This window comes from Nipponia nippon, unplaced genomic scaffold, assembly GCF_047370975.1.
Source record: "Nipponia nippon isolate SJK-2023a ecotype South Korea unplaced genomic scaffold, ASM4737097v1 scaffold_8, whole genome shotgun sequence".
In the NCBI taxonomy this organism is placed as follows: Eukaryota; Metazoa; Chordata; class Aves; order Pelecaniformes; family Threskiornithidae; genus Nipponia; species Nipponia nippon.
The window spans coordinates 18,381,884-18,391,672 of record NW_028262402.1 but is presented as its reverse complement, the minus strand read 5'-3'; positions in this window follow the sequence as shown (position 1 = coordinate 18,391,672).

Here is a 9,789-nt window from a genome sequence, read left to right as displayed (position 1 = left end):
ATTACTCTAGGAAAGGTATGTCCAACCTAGCAGTCATCTCACATACTATTATTTCATCCTGTCAACCAGTACATGCAGGAGACTAATGCTTACAGCTTCAGGTATGAACATGGTTCTACAGAAGACTGCTGCTTTGTCAATGTAGAAATGTTTTGTGGAGGGAATTTGATTTTGAAATGTGACAAGTTTTTTGGTAGCTCACCTGGCAAGCTGCTGAGGCCCCCATCCTGGTAAGCTGTCAGGAAGGTGGAAATCCAGGGCCTTCATCTTCTGGCATCCTAAACTCCCAGTCTCCTTGGGTCTTTTCACAAGTTGTCTGGTCAGCAGCTGAGAAAGAGTGTTTCCAGAGTTTCTAAGCACTTACTAATTTCCAGAACATCCATTATACTGATAAGAATCTAAGTACCTCTGAGACTTCAGACTAAACCCTCCAAGCCCCAGTGCTAATAAACTAGCCATGGTTCCTGGCTCACAGCATTATGCCAAATAGCCCACCAACAGTCTGAGCAATCTTAGGTCAGGGACTTAAGAATGCTAGCTTTCTATTTTTGAGACTGAATCTACCTGATAAACTAGGTAACACTCCCAGAGCTAGACTGTCCCATAGCTTGATCCCCTGTGAACGAGAGCTTAAAATGTCACCACATAGCTCCTTAATTGCATTCAGAAAAAAAAAAACCAAACAGCCAAGCAATCCCTTTTTCAAACCAGAGTCTGTCTGCACAGTTTCACATATCCCTTTGCTGAATCTGTTACACTGGAGACGTTCTACATTGCCTCTATGTGATCATGTTTTCTAATGATACTGAGATTTGAAAATGGTTGTCTCTCTTTTAGAAAGTATCCTAACCTTTCTTTTGATGGTTGTTTAATCTCCAGATGGATAAATTTCCTAAAAGAAAATTCTGAAGTCATCTAAAGTGTATTAAGTTTTCAATCCTAGATTTCTTACTTTGAAAAACAAAGAAAATGTGGTGTTTTCAGTTTCAGTTTCTCAGAGATAGATGTCAACAGCCACATAAGATTAAAGTCTGCTCCAGCTGATAGGATGGTTTATCTCTGGTGACATTTTTTGGTGATAAATACTGTAATGTTTCCTTTGAGTTCACTGTTATCTTGATGCTATTAACCATAGTCTGGACAGGTACCAGTAATGGAGTTTTGTGTGACACTTGCAACTGATCAGGAAGAGAACACTCTTACCAGCTATTTTGTTGAAGCCCTGGGCAGTTTTATAGGACTTACTGAGGTAACCAACAGTTGTGAATGAACTGGAAAATTCAAGCAGGATGTAACTGTATGGTACCAACAAAAATTTGTTGCTGCTGAAGATCAAAATAATGTCCTTATAAATAAATACATGTTACTGAATGTTTACTAAATAATGCATTCAGGACCCGTAAGTCACATCTCCATGCAAGACCCTTCTCATTTTATTTATCTATCCATTTTTGATTATCACCCTTGTCAAAATCCTTGCATACCTTAAAAAAATTCAATGCTTTCTCTAAATATTGCCCAGAAAATACTGCAGAATATCAGTTCTCATTATCCTTAGGAAAGTATCCACAACAAAAGACAGTATTTAGTAGGGGGAAGAGACAAGATAGCAAAATTTAACAATGGCATCAAATAGTTTTGACTGATTAATCTCAGGAAGTTTTATAAGGAACACTATAAGGATTTAAAAGTATGTCGCAAAGCATCATGTTGCAAGAGAAATTATCCATAAAGAACACAAAGTTCTCCACAGAGAAGGAAAAGCTTGAACTGTTAATACAAATTGATGGGTTCTACATAACATAGTCAAGGAAAATCAGCTAGGAATCTCTCTGGAGAGCTCTATGAAGATTTAGGATCAACACACACATGACTTCAAAAAGCAACTAAAAGACTATAATGAATTAATGTAAAACTTCTGGGTAAGTTATAATACCTTAATATTTATTTACTTTAATTACTTTACCTACATAAGACTATAAATTAATCCTTACTTACAGAAAACTCCTGTGAGTATAAGGGGTTTCATCAATTTAACCCATTTCCAGCTGTGACGTTAAATTTCTGTCAGGTGGCTTCAGCATTTAAAAATACTTTCACTTTAATATTCCTTAGCATGTTAGTGCATAAAAAAACTTAGAGGTTTTGGGTTACACAGGTACGGACCTCTACATAAACTGAAGAATCTAGCAGACCGATCAATACTAAGCAACAGCATACAGAAATTTATAGTCTGCCTTATAAACAGATAGTTTAATCACAACACCTACAGATGGTTTTATTAGGATGATCATAGTTAAGAAATTCCAAATTCCACTTTTGTTTTTTAAAATTACCTACATTCTTGAATTATTGCCACTCTAAAATATCAGTGGAAAGAGATAAATGCACCCTAAGAGTGACAACAATAATATAGCAACTATCATTTTTAGGATGTTATTTTAAAGATATTTACTATGCTTTAGTTAAAGATCATATTCTGCATACAAGGAAAGGACTAATTATTATCCACAGAAATTAGACTTTTCTAAGCTAAAGTGAAATAAATTACAGAAAATGTTCAGGGTACTATTACTACCATCCCAGCATTAAAAATCTGTGAGTTGATGCCCTAAAAGTTTGTAAGATTTAGAACTTACTTACTTAAAACAAAAAAAAATACCTGGTCCCTTGTCCCGATCCAATGTCGGGGGAGGTTTCGATACGATCCCAAGGACGAGATTAAGACGCTGGAATCGGTCAAATGTCATACAACCTTTTACTTTTATTCGAGGGGAGAAGAGAACGGAGGGAGGAGGGAGGGCAAGGGAGGAGGGGAAAAGAATAGGGGAGAGAGAGAGAGAGAAAGAAAGAGAAGGAAAAGGAGTTTATCGCCACCACCTCGAGTCCTGACGATCTTCTGCTGGGTCTCCGGTGGCCTCGGGCGTCGTCGGGGACCGAAGCGGCGGGGGGGGGGGGGGGGGGAGGCTTGAGGGTGCAGGAAGAGAACGAGTGGTCTCCCACGCGCCGCCGCTGCCGCCCCGCCCGAGGGCCACGTGTGCTCCTTATATAGGGGCTCACGCATGCGCGGATCACAAATGCGTACGTGCAGCTCGCCACGGATGTGCCGTCCCCGCCTCTGCTCTTTTCGCGCCTTTTTGTCCCCGCCTCGGCTCTTTTCGCGCCTTTAGTCTGTGCGCAGGCGCACGAGGTTGTTTTTCTTAAAGCTGTGGAGAAGGTGGTCTTTTCGAAGCGCGACGCTGGATGGCGCTACGGCGGCAATGTCGAGACAAAAGCCACGTTTTTCTATCGGTCCTTTACATCCCTTAATTTAAAGAAAGTTTCAATATTCATCTAATTGAATCACTGAAGTTAGGGCTTTAATACAAAATGCATGACTTCTGTGAAATCATATATTTAGCAACACCTAAAACAAATCAACTATTTGTCCTGCTTTCAGCTGGGATGGAGTTGATTTTTCTTCATAGTAGCTGGTATAGTGCTGTGTTTTGGATTTAGTATGAGAATAATGTTGGTAACACACTGATGTTTTAGCTGTTGCTCAGTAGTGCTTACACTAGTCAAGGACTTTTTAGCTTCTCATGCTTTGCCCGGTGTACAAGAAGCTGGGAGGGGGCACAGCCAGGACAGCTGACCCAAACTGGCCAAAAGGCTATTCCATACCATATGACATCATGCTCAGTATATAAACTGGGGGGAGTTGGCTGGGGGGCAGTGATCGCTGCTCGGGGACATGCTGGGCATCAGTCAGCAGGTGGTGAGCAATTGTATAGTGTATGACTTGCTTTATATATTATTATCACTACTACTACTATTCTATTTCATTTTGCTTCAATTATTAAACTGTTCTTACCTCAACCCATGAGTTTTCTCACTTTCACCCTTCCAGTTCTCTCCCCCATCCCACTGGGGTGGGGGGAGTGAGCAAGTGGCTGTGTGATGCTTAGTTGCTGGCTGGGGTTAAACCACAACACCATTCCAGGAAAACAAATCATCAGTGCCTTCAGGTGTAAGATGAGAATCAGAGACAGGAAGATAGCTCCTTGAAAGGAAATATTTAAACAATAACAAACTGGTTTTCATTACAGAAAGCCAACTCAATGAACTGTTATATAAATCATGAACAACATGTATGTGACAAAGAGCTACAAGTTACTGTGAGGATGGGTGTACAATGCGTCCTTACAGACTTAACCAAGAAGATGTCCTTGTTCTTTGGGCTTCCACAGGTGATAGATCTTGTCTAAAAGATGTCTCTTACAATTCAGAAGTCTTTCAAAAGCTAGGAACAAAAAAAGAAATTGCATGTATGTGTGTATTTACATGTGCACACACACACACAAAATTAGACTACATACAATGCCCTGCTTCTAGTGTCATGTATTTACATTAATCACTTCATTCAAGAATGCTGTTGTAATAGAGTTTTCATGCAATCCAGGTGATTATTATAAAGGCATGTCTTGAAGAACACAATATGCAAAGTGTAAAAAGTTAAAATAGCAAGACACTAACCAGAACAGGCAGCAAGGGAACTGGCAGCTGGAACACCTTGAAGAGATTCAAAGTACTGGGTTAGCAGACTTAGAAAGTTGCTTCATCTTCAGGGGTTTTCTTAATTTTCATTTTTTTTTCTCCTTTAAAAAACATTTTATTCCTATTTCTTAAAACCTTGATCATAAAACATAGCCTCTTTTTTATTCCATTGCTTTTGTTTTAGCATGCATCTCAATCAGGTTTGAGTACCCTGAGATGTGTTTGAAGAACTTAGGAGCAGGAAGCCGAAAGCTACAAACAGCCAGCCTGAACCCTAATAACACCAAATTGCGTATCTGAGAGATATATCTCAGAGTAGGTATTTCTTTTGAAGATATAAACCACCACCATCTAGTATCCCTAAGGGATAAACAGCACAAAAAAGCCTCGCTCCAGTACAAAAACTTGTAGTCATACCAAAAGAGGAAAAATGTTTTGAACTTCCATTTACTTAATGAAAAAAAAAGACCCAACAAACAAAAGACACACAAAAAAAACCCACTTAAAATTTGAACAGCAGCAAATTTAGAGTCTTATTTTTAAAAACAGAGGTGACAGCTGCACTCAGTTTTAAGAGTGTAATACAGTTGCCATGAAATGATGTAGAACTCTGCTCCACACCTGCATATCTAGGCACATCTGTCCACTAAATGCTTGATCTTTCACACAACTGGGTGAAAATTAAAACCAGAGTTTCAATTTTCACTATCAAAGATAAAATTACAAAAGAATTCAACTGCTGTTGAAAGGTGTAAAAGAGCTGTCTGAAGCTTTTTCTGATATTTTTCTGACATTATAAAGTAACCAGATGCAGATTATTACAGAAAGAAAATCTTGCTTTGCAAGTATTCACATCTGGCCCACCAGAAAGCTACCTGCTGGGAGCATGCACTCACTCTCACTCTCTCTCTTTCCCACTGTAGAAATAATAATGCTCATTGCTAAGCAAGCTCTCATTTGTCAATACCGCTCACAGGTCTACCCTTTTACAGAACAGCTGAGACTTGTTGCTGTAATTCATTAGCCAGGTCCTGGCTGCTAACATACTCAGGTAGTAAACTCATATTTGGAAAATCCTTCCTTCCATGTAGTTGCTGATAACCTTATAGGAGTGACAGTACTGTCTGTTGCAACTTTGTAGGCTCAAAATTTTCCTTCAGCTGCAGATCATTATGTAGGCTAACCCTTTACTAAGCTTTTTTTCTGCTTAATTTGTCCACCTTTTCAGACTCTGATTCAGCAATTATTCCCTGTATATTATTTTAATCTCATATTAGTTCTTTTTGTCTGCTCTACCTAACTTGCTTCATTTTTTCAAATAGGCCATTTTAATTCCAGGTCACCTGTCAATCAGTCAAAGAAACAAAAAAAGGTTTAAGTCTAAATCAGTGTGGGATCATCCTTTTTCATACCATGGTACTTAAGAGGGTATGTATGCACAGATACACACTATATACAGGATATCTTAAGTACTGGGAAATATGTTGACACATACTAAGTAACCCTGTCATAGACTGATATTATATTCAGTAGAACTTTTTGTTTTAAACAACAGAGGCTCTGCAAACCAGATAAATCTAGACATTCAAATACTCGATGTCCATAGACAGTCTTTTAATAAGCCTGTGGTTTCAAGCATACAAATTTCCTGAGGCACACAAATTTCCTGATAGAACTATTATGTTACATGGATATATCCATCACTTCGATGTATTACTTCAAGTCAAACCTGGCTGATGTATAGAAACACATTTTTCTCAGCTGGTTCCCTAAACTGAATTCCAAGGGAGTTGTGTTCCATTTCATCAAGGTCAAAGCAATGGAAAATTATCAAACAACAAACAGTTCATGAGCCAATGCCCAATTTTTTGTCCTATTTTCCAGTCTCCCAAGTTCCATTTTATTTGTGATTTCAGGTTAGTTTAGTTAATAGTTTGATCTGTTTTTTTGTTTTGTTTTTACCTGAGACTAATAATTGTCATGACAATCATGACAATTCTCTTTTTCAGGACATTTACATGAGATGTTTGAGTTCACTTACAAGATGAAGAAAAATTAGGTCTTAATCTCACAGTACACTGAAGAGTGTCCCTAGACCTGGGCTATTGGCTGCTCTGAAAAACATGATCTAATCTATGACACTACTATCTATACATAAAGTACTTAAGTTTAAATTGATCCAGAAAATCTGAAAACTATTTCTCTACTCTACTAGTAAGACATGCATGAATGAACCGGTATGCCTGAATTCTATTATCAGTTCCATTGAATGTTTAGTTATTAAAAATAGCACAGTATTTAGTAAGTATTAGTAAAACTCATCTACTGAAATGCCCATAGCTTGTAGTGAAGAAATTTTTTGGAGAAGATTCAAATCAGTCACCTCAGGTTAAATTTTTTATATGTAAGGTGATTGTTGCTATCACTGAGGTACTGGTAGCAACATGACTTTCACCCCTTATCTCCCCCCTTTTGTTTCATTCAATATAAAATAAACATTTTGGGGTTTATGATTTAATGCCAAAATGGAAATAAATATATTTGGTGTCAGTCCAAACCATCTAAAGAATTCTCTGTGGTTTGTCAATAAAATGGCAATTACTTACATGGTCCTACACTTATTCTTTTTAAATTATCAAAATTGACATTTAATTGACAAAGGAAGCATTTCACAAACATTTGTGGATGAAAGTCAGCCTGTCTTTTATTTGACTATGTAAATAAAAAATACAGATGAACTCTTAGAGCAATGTTATAGTTGTAGGATTTTGGCAGTGGAAGAGGGAAATAGGATTAGTTTTCATTAACAAGGCAGGGAGAAGATACCTGCATGAGCAATTAAAGACTTCCAGGAAGTATAATAAAAATAATTTAAAATTCTTCATTAAGATTAAATTGAATGTCAAAGATCATGATTCCTGCAGTACTTCAGCTGAAAGGATTTTTGTTGAGCAATAAATCAAGTCTGAAATGAAAGCAGGAATTACTAAGGAAATAAAAATATTAAATAGATTTAAGGAAAAAAAAAACATCCACTGCAACTTAAAATGAGTTTAAGATCAAGTTAGCAGAAATTAATTCAATTTAATTTTCTTCAGAGAGTAAACTTTCTGGAAGAAATGAAAGAAACATCTCTTGTTTGATCAAAGTATTAAAATTGAGTGGCTGCCCAAGAAGCCATGATTTAAGATGGAAGACCATACTTTACACAGAAAGGTGTGCTTCCAAAGAATTGAAGGATTAAGAATGAATGTGAAAGGAGTCCCTAACTCCACTGGGAACTCCTTGTAAGCCCAGTTCCAATGGCAACACTATTTCAGGAGAGCTTTTGGTGAATGAATGGCAGAGGGAGGGGTGGGAAAGAAGGCTCGAGTACCTTTTCCTCTCAGCTCATAGGGCCACAAAAGCCACTTTGACGTCAAAACTTCTGTTCTGGTGTATCATCTCTTCTGAGCTGCTCTTTCATGCAGTCCAAGGCATTCCTTCAATTTTGGCAAGAATGCAATGTTAGTTTTTTTTTCCTTAGATTACTAGGTACAGGGCTGGGGTGAAAGAGTGGTCATTGAAATGATGTGTTACACTTCCTTGGCCTCTCCTTTGTTTGCTTGCTTGCATTTCTTGTCTTTGTTGGTTGCTTTGTGGCCATGTCGCACAAGTTACAAATATACCATCATATTATATAATATATACTATCATTAATATAAAATAAATATAATAATATTAATAATAACATTAATAATAATAATAACAATAATGATAATGATAATGATAATAATAATAATAATAATAAAATATACCATCATATTATATAAATATACCATATACCATATACCATCATCAGGACTTGGACTCGATGATACTTGTGGGTCCCTTCCAACTCAGAACATCATTCTGACTTCTATGACTATATTAGAGGATGGCTTTTGGTAATGTAATGCATTCAGGAGTCTTCTATCTATATGTTTCTTGATGACATAAGGCAACTTATATTAAAACATCTGACTAAAATAAAGAACTTGGAGAACCAGAAATAATTAGAGGCCATGCTCTTCTTTCGGACTCTCTATGGGACAATATATTCTAATTATAATGGAATGATTTTAACTCCTGAATAGCAATCTGCCCCCCAAAAACCTTTGTCAGCAAGGAGAAGGTCCATGCAATATGATGAGTAATCTTTAATTGCTTAGATCATGTTGCCTTATTGGTCTCTACATAAAGTTTGTGGGCATTTCCTGGGGTATTCAGGGCATTCCAGCTGAAAACGTCTGTTGCAAACAGTAGTAACAAATCTCAATAATGTTGCAAAGTTCAAAGCAAGGAGGGGAGGAAGATTTTTATTTCAAAATAAAATTGATTTCACCCATTCACATGTGTGCTGGCATATCCACATATTTATAAGCAGCTAAACATGTATTTCCACCCAGTGTGGACAGAATTACCTGAGGTGAGGCAGAGAACAAGAGACACAACCTTTGGAGGCCTCTTCACATCTCCTGGATTGTCCTTACGTGGAACACTGTCTGCCTGTGTTTCAATGTTCTGTGGGAGGAACCAGGGGAGCACAGAGGGCTGGCCAGCAGGCTGAAGTGTGGGGAGAGCCTGTGGGACTTTGTCCTGCAGCCTCCGAGGGAGGCACGGGATGTTATCAAATGAACTCTCTTGGCATATGGGCCTGGAGATATGTACCACAGCCAGAGTAACCTGATGGGGCCCTGGGAAGCCACAGCCAAGACCTCAGTGACTGGCATGAAACACCAATGGCAAGCACAAGAGGAGATAGGGGGGATAGAGTGGGCAGTGGCATTGTGGTACCCTCAGACGCATGTGCTGGGGCTGCAGCACTGCCGGGGTGAGTGCCACAGGCAAGGATGGCCCATTGTGATGTCCCCGAGGAGTGGACTATGATGTCCCTGAGTGATGGGTTCCGACGTCACCGAGGGATGCACTGTGACAACATGTCCCTTGCTGCTTATATCCAGGCGGCGAGTCTCATCCGCCTGACTCGTGCCTTCACTCCAGATGAGCGAGTACACGAGGTTTGGGGCATTGAGTGAGGCTTTCGGTTGGTGCTAGTGTCATGCACAGAGAGCTGTTGACTGCAGCTCCCAGTGCCTGTTCCCACAGCCATCAGAGGATTTTCCCCTGCTCTGCCAGGTTTAGGCAGCCGGGGCACCCAGGCGGTGTGCTCACAGCAGCAGAGGTGAGCTGTACGGGGAAACTTCACTCTGGGGAACTGGGAGGGTTTCCTTC